This window comes from Anomaloglossus baeobatrachus, chromosome 6 (genome assembly GCF_048569485.1).
Source record: "Anomaloglossus baeobatrachus isolate aAnoBae1 chromosome 6, aAnoBae1.hap1, whole genome shotgun sequence".
NCBI classification, from domain to species: Eukaryota; Metazoa; Chordata; class Amphibia; order Anura; family Aromobatidae; genus Anomaloglossus; species Anomaloglossus baeobatrachus.
Window position 1 is genome coordinate 349,892,411 of NC_134358.1, and position 23,096 is coordinate 349,915,506.

The 23,096-nt window shown below is 47.0% G+C and overlaps 1 protein-coding gene across 1 annotated transcript in view; it reads left to right on the forward strand.

Moving 5' to 3' along the window:
• Window positions 1–20,387, forward strand: part of RECK (reversion inducing cysteine rich protein with kazal motifs) — a 1,668,523-nt gene extending 1,648,136 nt beyond the window's left edge. The window contains exons 21-22 of the transcript XR_012724346.1: window positions 18,114–18,178; window positions 20,302–20,387. The gene's annotated coding sequence lies outside the window, so the exon portion shown is untranslated. The remainder of the gene's footprint in view (window positions 1–18,113; window positions 18,179–20,301) is intronic.
• Window positions 20,388–23,096: the final 2,709 nt, after the last annotated feature.

A 23,096-nucleotide genomic window follows, 5' to 3' on the forward strand; every position in this document is an offset into this window, starting at 1 on the left:
ATTCCAGTACCTCCATTCTAGCCTTCTCAGCACTGAACTGTCTAGCCTGCAGTTGCAGTGTGAAGACCTCTTTCCAGCACCTCCATTCTAGCCCCTTCAGCACTGAACGGTCTAGCCTGCAGTTGTAATTTGAGGATCTCATTCGAGCACCTCTATTCTAGCCCCCTCAGCACTGCACTGTCTAGCCTGGGGTTGTACTGTTAGGCACTCATTCCAGCACCTCCATTCAAAGCCCCTCAGCACAGAACGATCTAGCCTGGAGTTGTACTGTGAGGACCTCATTCCAGCATCTCCATTCTAGCCCCCTCAGCACTGAATGGTCTAGCCTGAAGTTCTAGTATGAAGATCTCGCTCCAACACCTCTATTCTAGCCCCCCCAGCACTGAACTTTCTAGCCTGGAGTTGTACTGTTAGGCCCTCATTCCAGCACCTCTATTCTGGCCCCCTCAGCACTAAACGGTCTAGCCTGGAGTTGTGCTGTGAGGACTTCATTCCAGCACCTCCATTCTAGCCCTCTCAGCACTGAACTGTCTAGCCTGCAGTTGCAGTGTGAAGACCTCTTTCCAGCACCTCCATTCTAGCCCCTTCAGCACTGAACGGTCTAGCCTGCAGTTGTAATTTGAGGATCTCATTCGAGCACCTCTATTCTAGCCCCCTCAGCACTGCACTGTCTAGCCTGGGGTTGTACTGTTAGGCACTCATTCCAGCACCTCCATTCAAAGCCCCTCAGCACAGAACGATCTAGCCTGGAGTTGTACTGTGAGGACCTCATTCCAGCATCTCCATTCTAGCCCCCTCAGCACTGAATGGTCTAGCCTGAAGTTCTAGTATGAAGATCTCGCTCCAGCACCTCTATTCTAGCCCCCTCAGCCCTTAAAACTTTCTAGCCTGGAGTTGTACTGTTAGGCCCTCATTCCAGCACTTCTATTCTAGGCCCCTCAGCACTGAACGGTCTAGCCTGCAGTTGCAATGTGAGGATCTCATTACAGCACCTCCATTCTAGCCCCCTTAGGACTGAACTGTCTAGCCTGGAGTTGTACTGTGAGGACCTCATTCCAGCACTTCCATTCTAGCCCTCTCAGCACTGAACTGTCTAGCCTGGAGTTGTACTGTGAGGACCTCATTCCAGCACCTCCATGCTAGCCCCCTCAGCACTGAACGGTCTAGCCCGGAGTTGTGCTATGAAGATCTTGCTACGGCACCTCTATTCTAGCCCCCTCAGCACTGAACTGTCTAGCATGGAGTTGTACTGTGAGGACCTCATTCCAGCACCTCCATTCTAGCCCCCTCAGCACTAAACGGTCTAGCCTGGAGTTGTACTATGAAGATCTTGTGGCGCCCTGGACAAGCCAGGTCGTCACAGGTACTGCAACAACATACCCCACACCCCGGGTGAGGCACATCAGCCACACACAAATCCTTGTTGCCTCCCTCCAGGGGCTGATGTCCACACCCGGTGGGGTGGAGCCAGGCGGTTGGCCCCACCCACTGAGTAGTTCACAGTCCTGGAGGCGGGAAAGGAAGTCAGTTAGTTTGAGTGAGGGAAAGGGAAAGGAGAGGAGTGAAGTGGTAGTGGAGCAGACTGACCATGTCCGGGTACGTGGCCCGGGCACCTAAGAGCAAGGTTGGCAGACGGTGGTGACCGTCTGCAGGAGAGGCCGATCGACGCGGAACTGTAGGACCGAGGTCGGGCGGTGGCCCGCCGGTACCGAACCGGGGAGCGAAGAGAAGCCAGCACCATTCGGCAGGGCCTACGGAACCCGACCAGGCTTGGAGTCGCCGTTAAACCGGTCAAATCCGTTAGCGACCGGAACCTCCGGGGTTTCCTAGCAGCAAATCCCTGATAAATCATATATAAATATAACACTGCACTCTCAATGGGCAAGAATGAATAAAGATATAACTCTTTCTCAATGCTAATAGATTTTTAATACAGAAGGCAAGATAGCAACAATTGTAAAACATGTGACACTTGTGACAATTTTGCAAGAATAACGTTTCGGTCCTCCAGGACCTTGATCACATTAGTCGCTGGGAAAAATGAAAAACACGGAGATCAGTATACACATAAACTTGTACGAACACTTCATGGAAAATACATTTTGTCATTATATACATATTTACATTAATTTATACATGGTAAGTCCTTTGCATAAGGGCATATAGATAATCACAATATTTACAGTAAGAGGCACAAGGTTATCAACAGCATGGAGGAGATTGAAAATTATAAGATAGAAGAGTAGGGAGAGTGGGAGGAGTAGAGTAGAAAGAGAATGGTAGTCTCACCTAAATTACTATGAAGAAAAGTGTTTTTTTTGGGGGGTTCCTTTAATGATTAACAGACAGTAGTCTCCTTACTCATAGGCAAATGTATAAAGACGTTCGTCCTAATGTGAGAAGACATAGTTTAGTTAACATGAAATGTTAAAGTTAATATATGGTTATGTTTTTGCCACTATTAAGACCAAGCAATAGTCCCCAACTATAAAAATGAGGTCAGTCTGGTGGAGACAAGGTCACCGCATTGACTAAAGCCATATTAATATAGTCCTACATGAGGGGGTGATTCCTTATCAGGGAAAAAGAATAATTACCAGAAATCCAAAAAAAATGGCAATACGGTGAGGTTTTTCCTGTTCCCTCCACAGTGGAGTTCTAAGGTAGATATATAAGAGACTCAATATGTAGAAGTGAAGATCTATCTTTCTTTATAAAAAAAATGTAAATAGTATTTACCAGGGTAGGAATATCCTGTCCTTCCTGGGCAGTTAGGGAAAATTAATCTGTATCAGACAATATGATTATAAGGAAGTATGTAAGTAAATCTTACAGTAGACAAATGAAAATAGATAATATATATACAGGAGATACTTGTGGCCTGTATAGAAGTGCAGGAAGATCCTTAAAGTGAATAATGCATGTGTCTTATGAGTGGGCTCTATAAGAAAAAGAATCTGTTAAGTGAAAAGCATTAAGGATAAGGAGATTGCTAATATAGAGTCACTTGCCATAGAATGAGTTTGTGCTCCTAGACCCTCCAGGGTTAATGCTGTATTTGTCTTTTGTATACACTGTGGGGGGTAGTAAAAACAAAGATAAGGAACTACAGGGACCTGAGGGGTCTCCACATAATCAAAGTTGTACTTGCCATTAAAGCTGAATTGCAGTCTGCGTCCCCAGGAGTTCTGGCCATGTGTAACTAAGGGTACCATCACACTTTAGCGACGCAGCAGCGATCCCACCAGTGATCTGACCTGGTCAGCATCACTGCTGTGTCGTTACATGGTCGCTGGTGAGTTGTCAAACAGGCAGATCTCACCAGCGACCAGTGCCCAGCCCCCAGCCAGCAGCGACGTGCAAGCGACGTTGCGCTTGCACGGAGCTGGCGCTGGAAGCTGCGGACACTGGTAACTAAGGTAAACATCAGGTATGGTTACCCGATGTTTACCTTAGTTACCAGCGCACACCGCTTAGCTTAGCGTGTGCAGGGAGCAGGAGCCGGCGTGAGAGCTGCAGAGGCTGGTAACGAAGGTAAATATCGGGTAACCACCTTGGTTACCCGATGTTTACCTTGGTTATAGCTTACCGCAGGCTGTCAGACGCTGGCTCCTGCTCCCTGTAGATTCAGGATTGTTGCTCTCTCGCTGTCACACACAGCGATGTGTGCTTATCAGCGGGAGAGCAACAATAAAAAAACAAACCAGGGCTGTGTGTAACGAGCAGCGACCTCACAGCAGGGGCCAGATCGCTGCTCAGTGTCACACACAGCGAGATCGCTAATGAGGTCACTGCTGCGTCACAAAAAACGTGACTCAGCAGCGATCTCAGTAGCGATCTCGCTGTGTGTGAAGTACCCCTAACCCTCTGGATCTTGCTGTTTAAATAGCCTGGGTTAATGGCGTCCGGAGCTTGGTAGAGATGCCATGATTAAACACAAAATACAGGAACTGTTAGAAAGGTACGTTGCAAATAATACTATTGATGAAAAAACTAAATCTTTCCTTACGAATCCACACCCGGTGACGCCTGTCTTTTATGTCCTGCCTAAAGTTCATAAGAGACTGGATAATCCTCCGGGACGTCCAATTGTAGCATCAACGGACTCTGTCCTGTCACCCCTCTCAGTATATTTGGAAAAGATTTTGACCCCATTGGTGAAACAAACTAGATCCTTTATACTAGACACCAACGATTTTCTGTCTAAAATCCACAATCTGGACTCTATATTGAATGACCATCTTTTGGTCACCCTCGATGTAGAGAGCCTATATACATCCATCCGACATGATTTAGGAGTTAACAATAAGGAATAACGTTTGGAACACCATTCTAAGTCTGAACTGGGTGCAAAAACCTAAAAAAACATCACTATGGGGAGATAAGGTATGCACACCAGTGACTATGTAAGGGGAATACATGGAATAGCAGAAACTGCTGTGTGAATACTGACTTGAAAAATCCAATAGCTATATGTAAGAGTGAAAATGTGAAAAATGGAATCTGCATTACTGCCATGAACATATGAATCAAGAGAAATTTAGCTACTGAATTGATCAATGCAATAGAGCCCCAACACTACGCCAAAGTATTTCTCTACGTTGGGGTCCCTAGCTTGTGTGTGTCCTCTCATGCAGTTAAAAAACTTACCGTGTATGGGAAGCTGAGACCCAGGCTATTATGCGTATGATATGGATTGGCAATAGGTGTGGTTGGGGAGGGTTCACAAACGAAAAAACTACTAACAATAAGGAATAACGTTTGGAACACCATTCTAAGTCTGAACTGGGTGCAAAAACCTAAAAAAACATCACTATGGGGAGATAAGGTATGCACACCAGTGACTATGTAAGGGGAATACATGGAATAGCAGAAACTGCTGTGTGAATACTGACTTGAAAAATCCAATAGCTATATGTAAGAGTGAAAATGTGAAAAATGGAATCTGCATTACTGCCATGAACATATGAATCAAGAGAAATTTAGCTACTGAATTGATCAATGCAATAGAGCCCCAACACTACGCCAAAGTATTTCTCTACGTTGGGGTCCCTAGCTTGTGTGTGTCCTCTCATGCAGTTAAAAAACTTACCGTGTATGGGAAGCTGAGACCCAGGCTATTATGCGTATGATATGGATTGGCAATAGGTGTGGTTGGGGAGGGTTCACAAACGAAAAAACTACTAACAATAAGGAATAACGTTTGGAACACCATTCTAAGTCTGAACTGGGTGCAAAAACCTAAAAAAAACATCACTATGGGGAGATAAGGTATGCACACCAGTGACTATGTAAGGGGAATACATGGAATAGCAGAAACTGCTGTGTGAATACTGACTTGAAAAATCCAATAGCTATATGTAAGAGTGAAAATGTGAAAAATGGAATCTGCATTACTGCCATGAACATATGAATCAAGAGAAATTTAGCTACTGAATTGATCAATGCAATAGAGCCCCAACACTACGCCAAAGTATTTCTCTACATTGGGGTCCCTAGCTTGTGTGTGTCCTCTCATGCAGTTAAAAAACTTACCGTGTATGGGAAGCTGAGACCCAGGCTATTATGCGTATGATATGGATTGGCAATAGGTGTGGTTGGGGAGGGTTCACAAACGAAAAAACTACTAACAATAAGGAATAACGTTTGGAACACCATTCTAAGTCTGAACTGGGTGCAAAAACCTAAAAAAACATCACTATGGGGAGATAAGGTATGCACACCAGTGACTATGTAAGGGGAATACATGGAATAGCAGAAACTGCTGTGTGAATACTGACTTGAAAAATCCAATAGCTATATGTAAGAGTGAAAATGTGAAAAATGGAATCTGCATTACTGCCATGAACATATGAATCAAGAGAAATTTAGCTACTGAATTGATCAATGCAATAGAGCCCCAACACTACGCCAAAGTATTTCTCTACGTTGGTGTCCCTAGCTTGTGTGTGTCCTCTCATGCAGTTAAAAAACTTACCGTGTATGGGAAGCTGAGACCCAGGCTATTATGCGTATGATATGGATTGGCAATAGGTGTGGTTGGGGAGGGTTCACAAACGAAAAAACTACTAACAATAAGGAATAACGTTTGGAACACCATTCTAAGTCTGAACTGGGTGCAAAAACCTAAAAAAACATCACTATGGGGAGATAAGGTATGCACACCAGTGACTATGTAAGGGGAATACATGGAATAGCAGAAACTGCTGTGTGAATACTGACTTGAAAAATCCAATAGCTATATGTAAGAGTGAAAATGTGAAAAATGGAATCTGCATTACTGCCATGAACATATGAATCAAGAGAAATTTAGCTACTGAATTGATCAATGCAATAGAGCCCCAACACTACGCCAAAGTATTTCTCTACGTTGGGGTCCCTAGCTTGTGTGTGTCCTCTCATGCAGTTAAAAAACTTACCGTGTATGGGAAGCTGAGACCCAGGCTATTATGCGTATGATATGGATTGGCAATAGGTGTGGTTGGGGAGGGTTCACAAACGAAAAAACTACTAACAATAAGGAATAACGTTTGGAACACCATTCTAAGTCTGAACTGGGTGCAAAAACCTAAAAAAACATCACTATGGGGAGATAAGGTATGCACACCAGTGACTATGTAAGGGGAATACATGGAATAGCAGAAACTGCTGTGTGAATACTGACTTGAAAAATCCAATAGCTATATGTAAGAGTGAAAATGTGAAAAATGGAATCTGCATTACTGCCATGAACATATGAATCAAGAGAAATTTAGCTACTGAATTGATCAATGCAATAGAGCCCCAACACTACGCCAAAGTATTTCTCTACGTTGGGGTCCCTAGCTTGTGTGTGTCCTCTCATGCAGTTAAAAAACTTACCGTGTATGGGAAGCTGAGACCCAGGCTATTATGCGTATGATATGGATTGGCAATAGGTGTGGTTGGGGAGGGTTCACAAACGAAAAAACTACTAACAATAAGGAATAACGTTTGGAACACCATTCTAAGTCTGAACTGGGTGCAAAAACCTAAAAAAACATCACTATGGGGAGATAAGGTATGCACACCAGTGACTATGTAAGGGGAATACATGGAATAGCAGAAACTGCTGTGTGAATACTGACTTGAAAAATCCAATAGCTATATGTAAGAGTGAAAATGTGAAAAATGGAATCTGCATTACTGCCATGAACATATGAATCAAGAGAAATTTAGCTACTGAATTGATCAATGCAAATTGCCAATCCATATCATACGCATAATAGCCTGGGTCTCAGCTTCCCATACACGGTAAGTTTTTTAACTGCATGAGAGGACACACACAAGCTAGGGACCCCAACGTAGAGAAATACTTTGGCGTAGTGTTGGGGCTCTATTGCATTGCAGCTGCTGGCTGGGGGCTGTTCACTGGTCGCTGGTGAGATCTGCCTGTTTGACAGCTCACCAGCGACCATGTAGCGATGCAGCAGCGATCCTGACCAGGTCAGATCGCTGGTCGGATCGCTGCTGCATCGCTAAGTGTGAAGGTACCCTTACCCATAGAGTGAACAATACTACTATTGTTCACTCTATGGGTAAGGGTACCTTCACACTGAGCTCCTAACACACAGCAGAGTGGGGAAGGATTGCAGCTCTCAACCCGGACGCCTGTCGCTTAATGCTTCTTCAGCAGGATGAAGGCAGGGGTGGAAGTGAGCTCATTCCCCAGATGTCCATACTAAATACCCATGTGTCATCTGATTAAACAACAGGTGATATGTGCGTGCCAGCATGGCGCGCACACAGTGAACAGCCCCAGGTGTTTGTGTGAAAGGAGCCACAGCATTCCTACTCCAGTGCGCAGACTCAGGGAAAAATCTCCCACTGACGTCACCGAGCATGCGCACTGGATCAACGGAAGCTGTGAAGTGTCTCATCACCTATGGACTGTCAGAGAGCGCACGCCCAGAGACGCACATATCACCAGGAGGTAAACAGGGGCTCATGAAAAACAAGATCACATCCCACCTATGTTCAGAACACCCAATCTATATTAAACAACAGATTATAAAACATAAACATAGCATAAAGATAGTATCAAGAATGCAAAATATATTACAGTCCTACCACATTCCCATTGTAACGGAACTGCATCAATCAGATAGAAATATCACTTAAGACATAATTAAATCCCTATAATACAGTTTAATCCTTCAATAGTCCCAGATAAAGCTATCATCCAGAGACAGCCCGGTACAATATATACAGTGTTTCCCTGTTACAATTGCCTGGAGGTTTAATAGATCACAATTAACAGCCCTAGGTTTTATTTTAGTTTTTCACCAGGGTTTAGGAATATGAGGGGATTACAGAATAACTCTGCATTCCCTATATGTATATATGTTGAGAAACCCCCCCCCCCCCAAGGCAATTGCACACATATTAACCACCAGTACACGGTTATAGCAGTAAGTCCATAAGGGCCAGTTCCCAGACTCTTCCCAATCCAGGGGCCATTTTCCACATGGTAGACTCTAGAATGATGGTCAGATGGTGTGTATTGAGATCAAGTTTCACGATGCGCCACAGAAAACCACCGATCACAACAAGACACATGGGTACCGATTCATCAGATGAATAAATCACTATTAAAATAAGGAGAACAAACAAACACAATTAAAAAAGAATCAAAGAGCACCATAAAACACACCCTAAAAAATGTGTTGCACTGATCATCTATAAGAAGGGGGCAAAGCTAAGTTTTTCATTTAGCCCCTTAGGCACCATTGTGCCCAAAGTGACTATCCACCGGCACTCAACCTGTGCCAATAGCTTCTTCCAGTCACCCCCTCTGATACCACAGTGCAACACATCAATACCCATAAGTTTCAACCCCGAGGCATCACAACCATGAAAGGTCTTAAAATGCCTCGGGATTGTCCTAAGGGTCGTATCATCAACCACCTGTTTTGAATTACGAATGTCACGAACATGTTCTCTCGTCCTAGTCCGAAGCTGCCTAGATGTTAATCCAACATACAGCTTCGGACAAGGACAAGTTGCTAAATATATGACAAAAGAGCTGTTACACGTAATATATTTCTGAATTTTGAAGTACTTGCTGCCGTCCGCCGATCGGAAATCAGATCCTGGAATAAGATTGTGTTCTCTACAAGCCAGACACTCCCCGCATACAAAGCAACCCTTTCTCTTAACTGGTTCATTTAATAGGAATGGACTCGACACCGGTGCCACATAATGGCTGTCAACCAGAATGTCCCTGAGATTTCTCCCTCGCCGAGGTGTCATCAAGGGATTCTCAGAGACACTTTGGGACAGGATCCTATCTGTCTTAAGGATCGCCCAGTGTCTTTTCAGGCACTCTCTCATTTTGTCCCACTGGCAATTGAATGTTGAAATGTATCTAATCTCATTCCCTTTGTTCTTATCTTTCTTTGTACTGGTTGCACTATATAAAAGCTGTTCTCTTGGAGTGTGTCTGGCTCGCAGGTAACCCCTCTTTATATTGCGGTTGCTATATCCCCTTTGTTGGAAACGTACCCTCAGATTTTGTGACTCACTTTCAAAGCTCTGGTCTGTTGAGCAGACACGCCTCGCCCTCAGAAACTGCCCCGTCGGGACGGCCCTAATCGTGGACTTAGTGTGAGCCGATGACGCATGCAACAGAGAATTCACGGAAGTTTCCTTCCGATGAATATCAGTGTGCAGTGCGCCATCAGCCCCCACTTCAAAATGAATATCTAAAAAATCCAGTTGTTTTTGACTAGCAACATAAGTTAATTTAATGTTTAAATTATTCCTATTTAAATAAATCATAAATTCATCTAACAGAGACGCGGCACCCTGCCACAGGAACAGCACGTCATCATTATATCTGTGCCAACATATCACATGTTGGGAGAAGAGGTCGTCCTCATTGAATAATCCCCTCTCCCACATGCCCAGAAATAAATTTGCGTATGATGACGCACATGCCGCCCCCATGGCGGTGCCACGTCTCTGCAGATAATACCTGTCCTTAAATAAAAAAGCATTGTGAGTCAAAATAAAATCCAATAGTTCCAAAATAAGTCCACGGGTAGGTCCGTCCAGACGGCTGCCATCCAAAAAGAGACGCACCGCCTCCATGCCATCTTGATGCGCTATGCACGTATAAAGAGACTCCACATCAGCTGCCACCAACCACATGTCTGGCTCGATGTGGAGTCCCTCCATCTTGGCAAGCGCATCAGTAGTGTCACGTATGTATGAGGGCAGATCCTGTACAAGGGGTTTAAGGTAAAAATCCACAAATTTACAAATGGGGTCACAGATGCCACCAATCCCCGAGACGATTGGACGTCCAGGAGGGTTGGTGGCATCCTTATGGACTTTCGGCAGCAAGTAAAAAGTTGGAGTCCTGGGATGTTTAACAAAGAGGCCATCCATCACCTTTTTGGGAATAATTCCCCGTATACAGGCCCTGTCTAAGATCTCCTGTAATTCCAAGTTGAATTCAGGAATAGGGTTATAGACGCGAATAAGTTGTTTTATTGTTCAATTGACGAAATGCCTCGCGTTCATATAAATTTACTGGCCAGATAACAACGTTGCCCCCCTTGTCCGCATTTTTGATCACAATATCCCTCATTTCTCTTAATTCTCCCATTGCTTTCCGTTGACAATTAGAGAGATTATCCCCATGAGTAAACCTAGGGATTCCACCAAAGTCCTCCATGACTAATTTGGTAAAGATTTCAATTTGTGAACATACCGACAAGGGGGGGAAGGTCGACGATCTGGGCAGCAAAGTCCTCGGAAATCGTGGTACAGGGTCTGTAGTCTGTTCGTTCAATAATTCTTCCATTCCAAAGTGTGGATAGCCTCTTGTTCCACCTCAGTCAGACACACCAGGCTCCTCCCTCTTACAGTGTAACTTCCTTAATATTAACTTGCGGGAGAAAAGAAAGAGATCTTTGACTGCCGTGAAGTAGTCAAAGGTTTTACTGGGCACAAATGTAAGACCTAACTGCAACACCTGTTTCTGGGCCTCAGAGAGGACACGAGATGACAGGTTAATTACCTCTGGTTGTCCTTGTTTTCTTTTCGTTTCTTGTGCAGCCCCAGGAGATATATTTTTCCTCTTTGCCGGGCCTTTACCTTTGTTGATTTTGGAGGTATCCTTGGGTCCTCCTCTATATGAATTGAAGAGATTTAGTCCAGTTCTTAAGCCCTCTGTATCAGATCCCTCACCTGAGGTGACTGAAGAAAAGGACTGAGACCTTGACCTATTTTTATGGTAGAGGGGGAATTTTTCCTCCTACACCTATAGATCTGATTATTCTGTTGATCAGTTACATCTCTTTGGAATTTTTTTGTTTTAACAGATTTCAATTCCCCTTCCCATTTTGTCAGATCAACTTCAATATCTGCATTTAATTTAACCCATTCTGCAGAGCTCAGTTCTTTCTTAAGAATATCTTGAACTGATTCAATCTTGTTCTCCAATTCTTGAATTGTTCATACAGCTTAATCAATAATTACATGATTTTTTTTGAACAAAGGTTGGCACTTTCTTCCCATCCCCTTCTGAACCACTCATCCTCCACAGAAAAGGATGGGAATACTTGAATCCGTAGGCCACGTGGGATAAGGCCCCTTGTGACATATTTTTCCAGAAATCCCTTGTTCCACCATGTTCTGATATGTCTGTGTAGCAGTGTTTTCAGGTGATTTGTCTGGGTTGAATGATCCTTGTGATTCATGTTAAAACACCCACTAGAATCCTCCTTAAATACCTCGTTTATTTGACAGAGCCATGACTGATCCCTGGCTCTAAAATCCATGTCTCTGAGATCACAGGCTGTGAAAAACACAGATGCAAACACTATGAATAAGATCAAGGACAAAGGGAAAAATTGCAATAACATAGTAATAATTTCATCTACTTCCCTTATGTATGGAAAAATAAGTGGAATAACTCCATCAACAGACTGCAAAGAATGTATGAGTCCCAACAGAACCACATACACATAGGAGTGTAAATTTCCAAAAATACATCAATTTTTATTAAAGATTTACATATACAAAAATCTAAAAACACATGATTCATAAATCAAAAGGTAAAAGGAGGACCTCTACCAAACATCCACCCCCCACAGAAGTAAAGCAGTGTGTCTAGCTAGCATAGAAGTATAGGACAAATAATAGATTAAGCCCCATATCTTAGTTACAGCTCCCAGAAGTGTACACTGTCACCAGACATAGTGTAGCTCCCAGCTACTGCAGGGAAACTGCCGTCTAACAGGATTAAGCACTTATTATAAGATAAGATTCACCAGACATAGGGTACCTTCACACTTAGCGATGCAGCAGCGATCCGACCAGCGATCTGACCTGGTCAGGATCGCTGCTGCATCGCTACATGGTCGCTGGTGAGCTGTCAAACAGGCAGATCTCACCAGCGACCAGTGAACAGCCCCCAGCCAGCAGCGACGTGCAAGCGACGCTGCGCTTGCACGGAGCCGCCGTCTGGAAGCTGCGGAGACTGGTAACTAAGGTAAACATCGGGTATGGTTACCCGATGTTTACATTAGTTACCAGTGTGAGCAGGGAGCAGGGAGCCGCGCACACTGAGCGCTGGCTCCTTGCTCTCCTAGCTACAGTACACATCGGGTTAATTAACCCGATGTGTAATGCAGCTACATGTGCAGAGAGCAGGGAGCCGCGCACACTGCTTAGCGCTGGCTCCTTGCTCTCCTAGCTGCTGTACACATCGGGTTAATTAACCCGATGTGTACAGCAGCTACATGTGCAGAGAGCCGGAGCCGGCAGCACAGGCAGCGTGAGAGCTGCAGAGGCTGGTAAATAAGGTAAATATCGGGTAACCACCTTGGTTACCCGATGTTTATCTTGGATACAGCTTACCTCAGCTGTCAGACGCCGGCTCCTGCTCCCTGCTCGCTTCATTTGTCGCTCTCTTGCTGTCACACACAGCGATCTGTGTGTCACAGCAGGAGAGCGGCTTTGAAGAAAACGAACCAGGGCTGTGTGTAACGAGCAGCGATCTCGCAGCAGGGGCCAGATCGCTGCTCATTGTCACACACATCGAGATCGCTAATGAGGTCACTGCTGCGTCACAAAAAGCGTGACTCAGCAGCGATCTCGGCAGCGAGCTCGCTGTGTGTGAAGCACCCCATAGTGTAGCTCCCAGCTACTGCAGGGAAACTGCCGTCTAACAGGATTAAGCACTTATTATAAGATAAGATTCACCAGACATAGTGTAGCTCCCAGCTACTGCAGGGAAACTGCTGTCTAACAGGATTAAACACTTATTATAAGACTAGAAGGTGGCCCGATTCTACGCATCGGGTATTCTAGAATTTACGTATTGTGTAGTTCATGTATGATTTTTGTTATATATATATATATAGAGAGAGATGTTGTCTGTAGTTACCAAGTGTTTGTGTAGGCGCTGTACATGTTCTGGGTGTTGTCTGGGTGTGACGGGGGGTGAGAGCGGTGTTGTATGTGTGTTGCGTGTGTTGCGTTGTTTGTGGAGCGCTGTGTGTCTGTAGCGTTGTGTGTGTGTTGCGCGGTTTGTGTGTGTGTGGTGTGTTTTGGGGGGAGGTATGTTTTGTGCAATGTGTGTGTTGTGCGGTATGTGCGTATATTTGTGTGTGCCGCGGTGTTTGTGTGTTGGGTGTTGTGTGTGTGCAGCGTTGTCTGTGTGTGTGGGTGTCTGTGTAGGGCAGTTGTTTGTGGTTCCCAGTGTGTGTGTGTGTGTGTGTGGTGTGTTGTGCAGTGCGCGCGCGCGTGTGTGTGTGTGTGTGTGTGCATCAGCCTCTCTTCTCTCAGCCTACCTCTCCCAGCCTCCCTCCTCCCAGCCTCCCTCAGCATCAGCCTCCCTCTCCCAGCCTCCCCAGCATCAGCCTCCGCCAGCATCAGCCTCTCTCCTTCCAGCCTCCTCCAGCATCAGCCTCCCTCTCCCAGCCTTCCCCAGGATCAGCCTCTCTCCTCCCAGCCTCCGTCCTCCCAGCCTTCCCCAGCATCAGCTTTCCCCTCCCAGCCTCCCTCAGCATCAGCCTTCCCCAGCATCAGCCTCTCTCCTCCCAGCCTCAGCCTCTCTCCTTCCAGCCTCCCCCAGCATCAGCCTCTCTCCTTCCAGCTTCACTCAGCATCAGCCTCCCCTTCCCAGCCTTCCCCAGGATCAGCCTCTCTCCTCCCAGCCTCCTTCCTCCCAGCCTCCTTCCTCCCAGCCTCCCTCAGCATCAGCCTTCTGCTCCCAGTCTCCCCCAGCATCAGCCTCCCCATGCATCAGCCTCCACCAGCATCAGCCTCTCTCCTTCCAGCCTCTCTCCTTCCAGCCTCCCCCAGCATCAGCCTCCCCTTCCCAGCCTTCCCCAGGATCAGCCTCTCTCCTCCCAGCCTCCTTCCTCCCAGCCTCCCTCTCCCAGCCTCCCTCAGCATCAGCCTTCCGCTCCCAGTCTCCCCCAGCATCAGCCTCCCCAAGCATCAGCCTCCACCAGCATCAGCCTCTCTCCTTCCAGCCTCCCCCAGCATCAGCCTCTCTCCTTCCAGCCTCCCTCAGCATCAGCCTCCCGTTCCCAGCCTTCCCCAGGATCAGCCTCTCTCCTCCCAGCCTCCTTCCTCCCAGCCTCCCTCAGCATCAGCCTTCCCCTCCCAGTCTCCCCCAGCATCAGCCTCCCCAAGCATCAGCCTCCACCAGCATTAGCCTCTCTCCTTCCAGCCTCCCCCAGCATCAGCCTCCCCAAGCATCAGCCTCCACCAGCATCAGCCTCCCTCGTCCCAGCCTCCCCCTCCCAGCCTCCCCCAGCATCAGCCTCTCTCCTCCCAGCCGTCCCCATGATCAGCCTCTCTGCTCCCAGCCTCCTCCAGCACGCCGTGCTCCTCTGCCGACACTCACACACCCGATCGCATCCACTCACACACACCCGATCGCATCCACTCACACACACCCGATCGCATCCACTCACACACACCCGATCGCATCCACTCACACACACCCGATCGCATCCACTCACACACACCCGATCGCATACACTCACACACACCCGATCGCATACACTCACACACACCCGATCGCATACACTCACACACACAGACACTGACGATATCGCACATACGCGCTTATACTCACAACATCCGGGGATATCACATGCTTCTGGCCATGTGATCCTCCGGCAGGTCCTGGAAGATCACAACAGCACAGTATCGCCGCCGAGAAGCAAGCGATATCCCAGGATGTTGTGAGTATGTGGATGCGATGTGATGTGTGTGTGTGAGTGAGTGTGATCTGATTTGTGTGTGTGTGTGTGTGTGCTGTTATGTGTGTGCTGTTATGTGTCTGTATTTTCCGCCGCTGCAGGACCTTGATGTGTGGATGCGATGTGATGTGTGTGTGAGGTGTGTATGAGAGTGAGTGTGAGCCGGTGTACACTGGTAACTATGATACACATCGGGTAACTAAGGGACCTTAGTTACCCGATGTGTATAATGGTTACCAACTTTCACGGCCTCCGTGAAGATCCCAGCATCGCAAGGTTATGTGTGGCGCTGCTGGGATCCTGACGGAGCCGGTGTAGAAGCAAGAGATATCCCAGCATGTTGTGATGTGTGAGGTGTGTGTGAGAGTGAGTGTGAGAGTGAGTGTGATCTGATGTGTGTGTGTGTACTCACCTGGGAATCGGGGCTCCGTGTCAGTTGGGCCAGAGCGAGCGTGCATTGCGTGAGGGGGGCGGGGCCTGCAGAGAGCCGGGGCGAGAGGCCAATCCGTGTGGGGGGGCGGGGCCATGGCGAGCCCAGCGGCCAATCAGCTTTGTGTCACCGTAAGGACACAATTTCGGAGCATGACAGACAGACAGATAGACAGACAGACAGACAGACAGACAGACAGAATAAGGCAATTATATATATAGATAAGAATCAAGGCTAAAGGCCCCGTCACACTAAGCAACATCGCTAGCAACATCGCTGCTAACGAACAACTTTTGTGACGTTGCTAGCGATGTTGCTTAGTGTGACATCCAGCAACAACCTGGCCCCTGCTGTGAGGTCGTTGGTTGTTGCTGAATGTCCTGGGCCATTTTTTAGTTGTTGCTGTCCCGCTGTGAAGCACAGATCGCTGTGTGTGACAGCGAGACAGCAACAACTAAATGTGCAGGCAGCAGGAGCCGGCTTCTGCGGAGGCTGGTAACCAATGTAAACATCGGGTAACCAAGAAGCCCTGTCCTTGGTTACCCGATATTTACCTTTGATACCAGCCTCCGCCGCTCTCACTGCCTGTGCTGCCGGCTCCTGCTCTGTGCACATGTAGCTGCAGCACACATCGGGTTAATTAACCCGATGTGTGCTGTAACTAGGAGAGCAGGGAGCCAGCGCTAAGCAGTGTGCGCTGCTCCCTGCTCTGTGCACATTTAGCTGCAGCACACATCGGGTAATTAACCCCATGTGTGCTGTAACTAGGAGAGCAAGGAGCCAGCGCTCAGTGTGCGCTGCTCCCTGCTCTCTGCACGTGCGGTGGTAACCAAGGTAAATATCGGGTTGGTTACCCGATATTTACCTTAGTTACCAAGCGCAGCATCTTCCACGCGGCGCTGGGGGCTGGTCACTGGTTGCTGGTGAGCTCACCAGCAACTTGTGCAGCGACGCTCCAGCGATCCCTGCCAGGTCAGGTTGCTGGTGGGATCGCTGGAGCGTTGCAGTGTGACATCTCACCAGCAACCTCCTAGCAACTTACCAGCGATCTCTATCGTTGTTGGGATCGCTGGTAAGTTGCTTAGTGTGACGGTACCTTTAGGGGTGCTTCACACACAGGGAGCTCACTGCCGAGATCACTGCTGAGTCACGCTTTTTGTGACCCAGCAGTGACCTCATTAGCGATCTCGCTGTGTGTGACACTGAGCAGCGATCTGGCCCTTGCTGCGAGATCGCTGCTCGTTACACACAGCCCTGGTTCGTTTTCTTCAAAGGCGCTCTCCCACTGTGACACACAGATCGCTGTGTGTGACAGCGAGAGAGCGACGAATGAAGCGAGCAGAGAGCAGGAGCCGGCGTCTGACAGCTGAGGTAAGCTTGTAACCAAGATAAACATCGGGTAACCAAGGTGGTTACCCGATATTTACCTTAGTTACCAGCCTCTGCAGCTCTCACGCTGCCTGTGCTGCCGGCTCCGGCTCTCTGCACATGTAGCTGCTGTACACATCGGGTTAATTAACCCGATGTGTACAGCAGCTAGGAGAGCAAGGAGCCAGCGCTAAGCAGTGTGCGCGGCTCCCTGCTCTCTGCACATGTAGCTGCATTACACATCGGGTTAATTAACCCGATGTGTACTGTAGCTAGGAGAGCAAGGAGCCAGCGCTCAGTGTGCGCGGCTCCCTGCTCCCTGCACACACAGCTAAGCGGTGTGCGCTGGCAACTAATGTAAACATCGGGTAACCATACCCGATGTTTACCTTAGTTACCAGTCTCCGCAGCTTCCAGACGGCGGCTCCGTGCAAGCGCAGCGTCGCTTGCACGTCGCTGCTGGCTGGGGGCTGTTCACTGGTCGCTGGTGAGATCTGCCTGTTTGACAGCTCACCAGCGACCATGTAGCGATGCAGCAGCGATCCTGACCAGGTCAGATCGCTGGTCGGATCGCTGCTGCATCGCTAAGTGTGAAGGTACCCTTACCCATAGAGTGAACAATAGTAGGAGCTCCTAACACACAGCAGAGTGGGGAAGGATTGCAGCTCTCAACCCGGACGCGTGTCTCTTAATGCTTCTTCAGCAAGATGAAGGCAGGGGCGGAAGTGAGCTCATTCCCCAGATGTCCATACTAAATACCCATGTGTCATCTGATTAAACAACAGGTGATATGTGCGTGCCAGCATGGCGCGCACACAGTGAACAGCCCCAGGTGTTTGTGTGAAACGAGCCACAGCATTCCTACTCCAGTGCGCAGACTCAGGGAGAAATCTCCCACTGACGTCACCGAGCATGCGCACTGGATCAACGGAAGCTGTGAAGTGTCTCATCACCTATGGACTGTCAGAGAGCGCACGCCCAGAGATATATACGCTGCAGACGTTGCATCCAAGGGGTCTCAACAGAGAAATTATCTGGTTCTAATCTATTTTTTCTTTGTCCCACAGAAATGACACCCTACCTTTATTCTATTCTCTCCGCCCATCCCATCTTCCCCTCCACTTCCAGTTTGGTAAGAATAATTTTACAATGTACATACTAATATGCGCTTAAACATTACAGGTACCTCTAACAGTTGGGACCCTTGCTTTGTCACCTACTATATCTATTCATTCTTTATTTTTTATTTTTTTATTTTTTATTTTATTTTTTCCATTATGTTATTTATTTTCTTCCATACTCATATCTTCATTGAGAAACAGAAATATGCTTCAAAAATACTCATTAAATATCTCCATTTGCTCAGAACGAATATTTTGCATATTTCTCAAAATTATGCATGATCTATTAAATATGACTGTTTCAGAAAGTATTGTATAACAATACTATCTATATTTATGTTTATATGAAGATTTCTATACATCTACACTGATTTCTTCTCTTGTTTAACCTCTTCTTGGCTTGGTTTCTCACCTAAACATAATTACAATAGCTCAAATCCCTTTTACTACAATCATTACATTACTCCTCGATCCTTAAGCTCCTATACTATGTGCATTACGGCAGCAAACACAGCTTCTGCCATCACTGCGCATGTGCTGGCGTCTCTACCAAGCTCCGGACGCCATTAACCCAGGCTATTTAAACAGCAAGATCCAGAGGGTTAGGGGTACTTCACACACAGCGAGATCGCTACTGAGATCGCTACTGAGTCACGTTTTTTGTGACCTCATTAGCGATCTCGCTGTGTGTGACACTGAGCAGCGATCTGGCCCCTGCTGTGAGATCGCTGCTCGTTACACACAGTGCTGATTCGTTTTTTTATTGTTGCTCTCCCGCTGATAAGCACACATCGCTGTGTGTGACAGCGAGAGAGCAACAATCCTGAATGTGCAGGGAGCAGGAGCCGGCGTCTGACAGCCTGCGGTAAGCTGTAACCAAGGTAAACATCGGGTAACCAAGGTGGTTACCCGATATTTACCTTCGTTACCAGCCTCCGCAGCTCTCACGCTGCCAGTGCCGGCTCCTGCTCCCTGCACACGCTAAGCTAAGCGGTGTGCGCTGGTAACTAAGATAAACATCGGGTAACCATACCCGATGTTTACCTTAGTTACCAGTGTCTGCAGCTTCCAGACGCCGGCTCCGTGCAAGCGCAGCGTCGCTTGCACGTCGCTGCTGGCTGGGGGCTGGTCACTGGTCGCTGGTGAGATCTGCCTGTTTGACAGCTCACCAGCGACCATGTAGCGATGCAGCAGCGATCCTGACCAGGTCAGATCGCTGGTCGGATCGCTGCTGCATCGCTAAAGTGTGAAGGTACCCTAAGGATCTTCCTGCACTTCTATACAGGCGGCAAGTATCTCCTGTATATATATTATCTATTTTCATTTGTCTACTGTAAGATTTACTTACATACTTCCTTATAATCATATTGTCTGATACAGATTAATTTTCCCTAACTGCCCAGGAAGGACAGGATATTCCTACCCTGGTAAATACTATTTACATTTTTTTTATAAAGAAAGATAGATCTTCACTTCTACATATTGAGTCTCTTATATATCTACCTTAGAACTCCACTGTGGAGGGAACAGGAAAAACCTCACCGTATTGCCATTTTTTTTGGATTTCTGGTAATTATTCTTTTTCCTTGATAAGGAATCACCCCCTCATGTAGGACTATATTAATATGGCCTTAGTCAATGCGGTGACCTTGTCTCCACCAGACTGACCTCATTTTTATAGTTGGGGACTATTGCTTGGTCTTAATAGTGGCAAAAACATAACCATATATTAACCTTAACATTTCATGTTAACTAAACTATGTCTTCTCACATTAGGACGAACGTCTTTATACATTTGCCTATGAGTAAGGAGACTACTGTCTGTTAATCATTAAAGGAACCCCCCAAAAAAACACTTTTCTTCATAGTAATTTAGGTGAGACTACCATTCTCTTTCTACTCTACTCCTCCCACTCTCCCTACTCTTCTTTCTTATAATTTTCAATCTCCTCCGTGCTGTTGATAACCTTGTGCCTTTTACTGTAAATATTGTGATTATCTATATGCCCTTATGCAAAGGACTTACCATGTATATATTAATGTAAATATGTATATAATGACAAAATGTATTTTCCATGAAGTGTTTGTACAAGTTTATGTGTATACTGATCTCTGTGTTTTTCATTTTTCCCAGCGACTAATGTGATCAAGGTCCTGGAGGACCGAAACGTTATTGTTGCAAAATTGTCACAAGTGTCACATGTTTAACAATTGTTGCTATCTTGCCGTCTGTATTAAAAATCTATTAGCATTGAGAAAAAGAGTTATATCTTTATTCATTCTTGCCCATTGAGAGTGCAGTGTTATATTTATATATGATTTATCAGGGATTTTTGATCCTCTTACACTAGCACCTCCCCCATACTTCTAATTCTAAGTGTGTGCACACTATTTTCTTATTTTTGAAGACCCGATTGAAGGCAACCGTCCAAACTGAGAAGGGAAATACAGTCACCGCCAGGGCTACAATTCCCAGGGCCAGAGCCTGCGGGCAAAAGGAGCTCCTCCGGCGCCTATCTAAGCTGGGGAGCGGGTTACCGGTGGGAAGCCATCGGGGCCGAAAACACACTACAGGTGCAGGGAAAGGCAGTCACCGCCAACCTATTGGAAGTGACCACCGCAGCCGGCTGCGGGACCCGTCCATCCAGCTGTTTGTTTTACCAGAGACTCCGTATATGTCATTGGCTGAGTGAGTACCACCGTACCGTCTGGCACTGCGCTGCCCCCGCGACCCTGCACCTCACCAAACCCTGCCATCCACATTCCTGTCACCTCACCGGGCCCCGGGACCACCAACCCCCCCCCTACCCATGGAGGGGAGAGAATCATCTCAGCTGCTCTCTGTCATCGCTCCCGGGATCCCCGTCCAGAGCAGCGGTGGTGTCCCAAACTCACCACGAACCGTGGGTGGCATCACGGACCAAATCCCCAAACCAAACCACCCCTTTCACTCACGGGCGAGGAGCGCCACTCGAGTCCCCAGATCCGGCCCACCGTTCGAGCCACCGAGCAGCAAGCAGCGAGTAGCAGCAGCGCCGGACCCGAGCGTGGTAGAGAGAGCGCAGCGGCCCCCTCCCCGCCCACGACAATCTCGCTCCAGCACCTCCATTCTAGCCCTCTCAGCACTGAACTGTGTAGCCTGGAGTTGTACTGTTAGGGCCTTATTCCAGCACCTCCATTCTAGGCCCCTCAGCACTGACCTGTCTAGCCTGAAGTTGTACTGTGAGGACCTCATTCCAGCACCTGCATTCTAGCCCTCTCAGCACTGAACTGTCTAGCCTGGAGTTGTACTGTTAGGGCCTCATTCCAGCACCTGCATTCTAGGCCCCTCAGCACTGAACGTTCTAGCCTGGAGTTGTGCTATGAAGATCTCGCTCCAGCACCTCCATTCTAGCCCCCTCAGCACTGACCTGTCTAGCCTGGAGTTGTAGTGTGAAGACCTCATTCTAGCCCCCTCAGCACTGAACGGTCTAGCCTAAAGTTGAACTAGGAGGACCTCATTCCATCACCTCCATTTTAGCCCTCAGCACTGAACGGTCTAGCCCGGAGTTGTACTTAGAAGATCTAGCTCCAGCACCTCCATTCTAGCCCTATCCGCACTGAACTGTCTAGCCTGGAGTTGTACTGTTGGGGCTTCATTCCAGCACCTCCATTCTAGCACCCTCAGCACTGAATGGTCTAGCCTGAAGTTCTAGTATGAAGATCTCGCTCCAGCACCTCTATTCTAGCCCCCTCAGCACTGAACTTTCTAGCCTGGAGTTGTACTGTGAGGACCTAATTCCAGCAACTCCATTCTAGCCCCCTCAGCACTGAACGGTCTAGCCTGGAGTTGTGCTGTGAGGACTTCATTCCAGCACCTCTATTCTAGCCCTCTCAGCACTGATCTGTCTAGCCTGGAGTTGTACTGTGAGGACCTCATTCCAGCACCTCCATTCTAGCCCCCTCAGCACTGAACGGTCTAGCCTGCAGTTGTAATGTGAGGATCTCATTCCAGCACCTCTATTGTAGCCCCCTCAGCACTGAACAGTCTAGCCTGTGTCGAGGTGCAGAGAAAACCTCGCATCACCTCTTGTGGGTGCTCTGGAGAAAAATGAGTCAGACAATAGGAACTCCGGCACACTCACTATCACCCTTAGAGACACAGAGAGTCAGAAACATGAAACTGATATCAAAATCCTTTTCTTTTTATTTTGTAGTGAAAAAATGTGTCAAAAGTGCTGTACAATGGTCCGCCAATCACAACGTTTCGGCCAGTATGGCCTTCTTCAGGTCGGACGGGCTTAAGAACAGAAGGACACAAAGTGGATGAGACGGGCTGATAACAATATATATACAAAAAACAAAACAAAAATACAGGACATCCGTCAGTATAGGAAAATAGAACAAATAAAGATATCACGATTTGCATTTTGGGATGACAAGAGATCAGAATATGAGACAATGACATAGAATCATGGGTACATTGAGTAAGCAAATACGTAAGCGTAACTGATTGTGAGCGGATTAAAGGAAAACATTAGAGAACCATTGGAAAAATTTATGGCCAACTACAGTGGGTGTTACCATGTATCCATAGTGGTATGTGCGCGTTCGTATAATGTAAATTCTATGTGACGTACATGGTAAAGAGGCTCACCTTAAGAACAGAAGGACACAAAGTGGATGAATATGCACAGGACACTATTGTTAGACCTATGGTATAATAAAAGTAAAAGTAATAATAGTCATATTTTGAAATAATGGCGTAAGGATATAATACTTAAGGGATTATTATGTAACCATACCAATGCTGAAGTGCTGTATGGTTTAGGGAATGCAAATTAGTCAGTGTCCGGATACACTATACGTAAAAGGTAGCAGGTAGCACTGGGGAAAGATAACGTTTATATAAATTAAAGGAAATCCAAACTATGTGTGGTTGAACGTGCA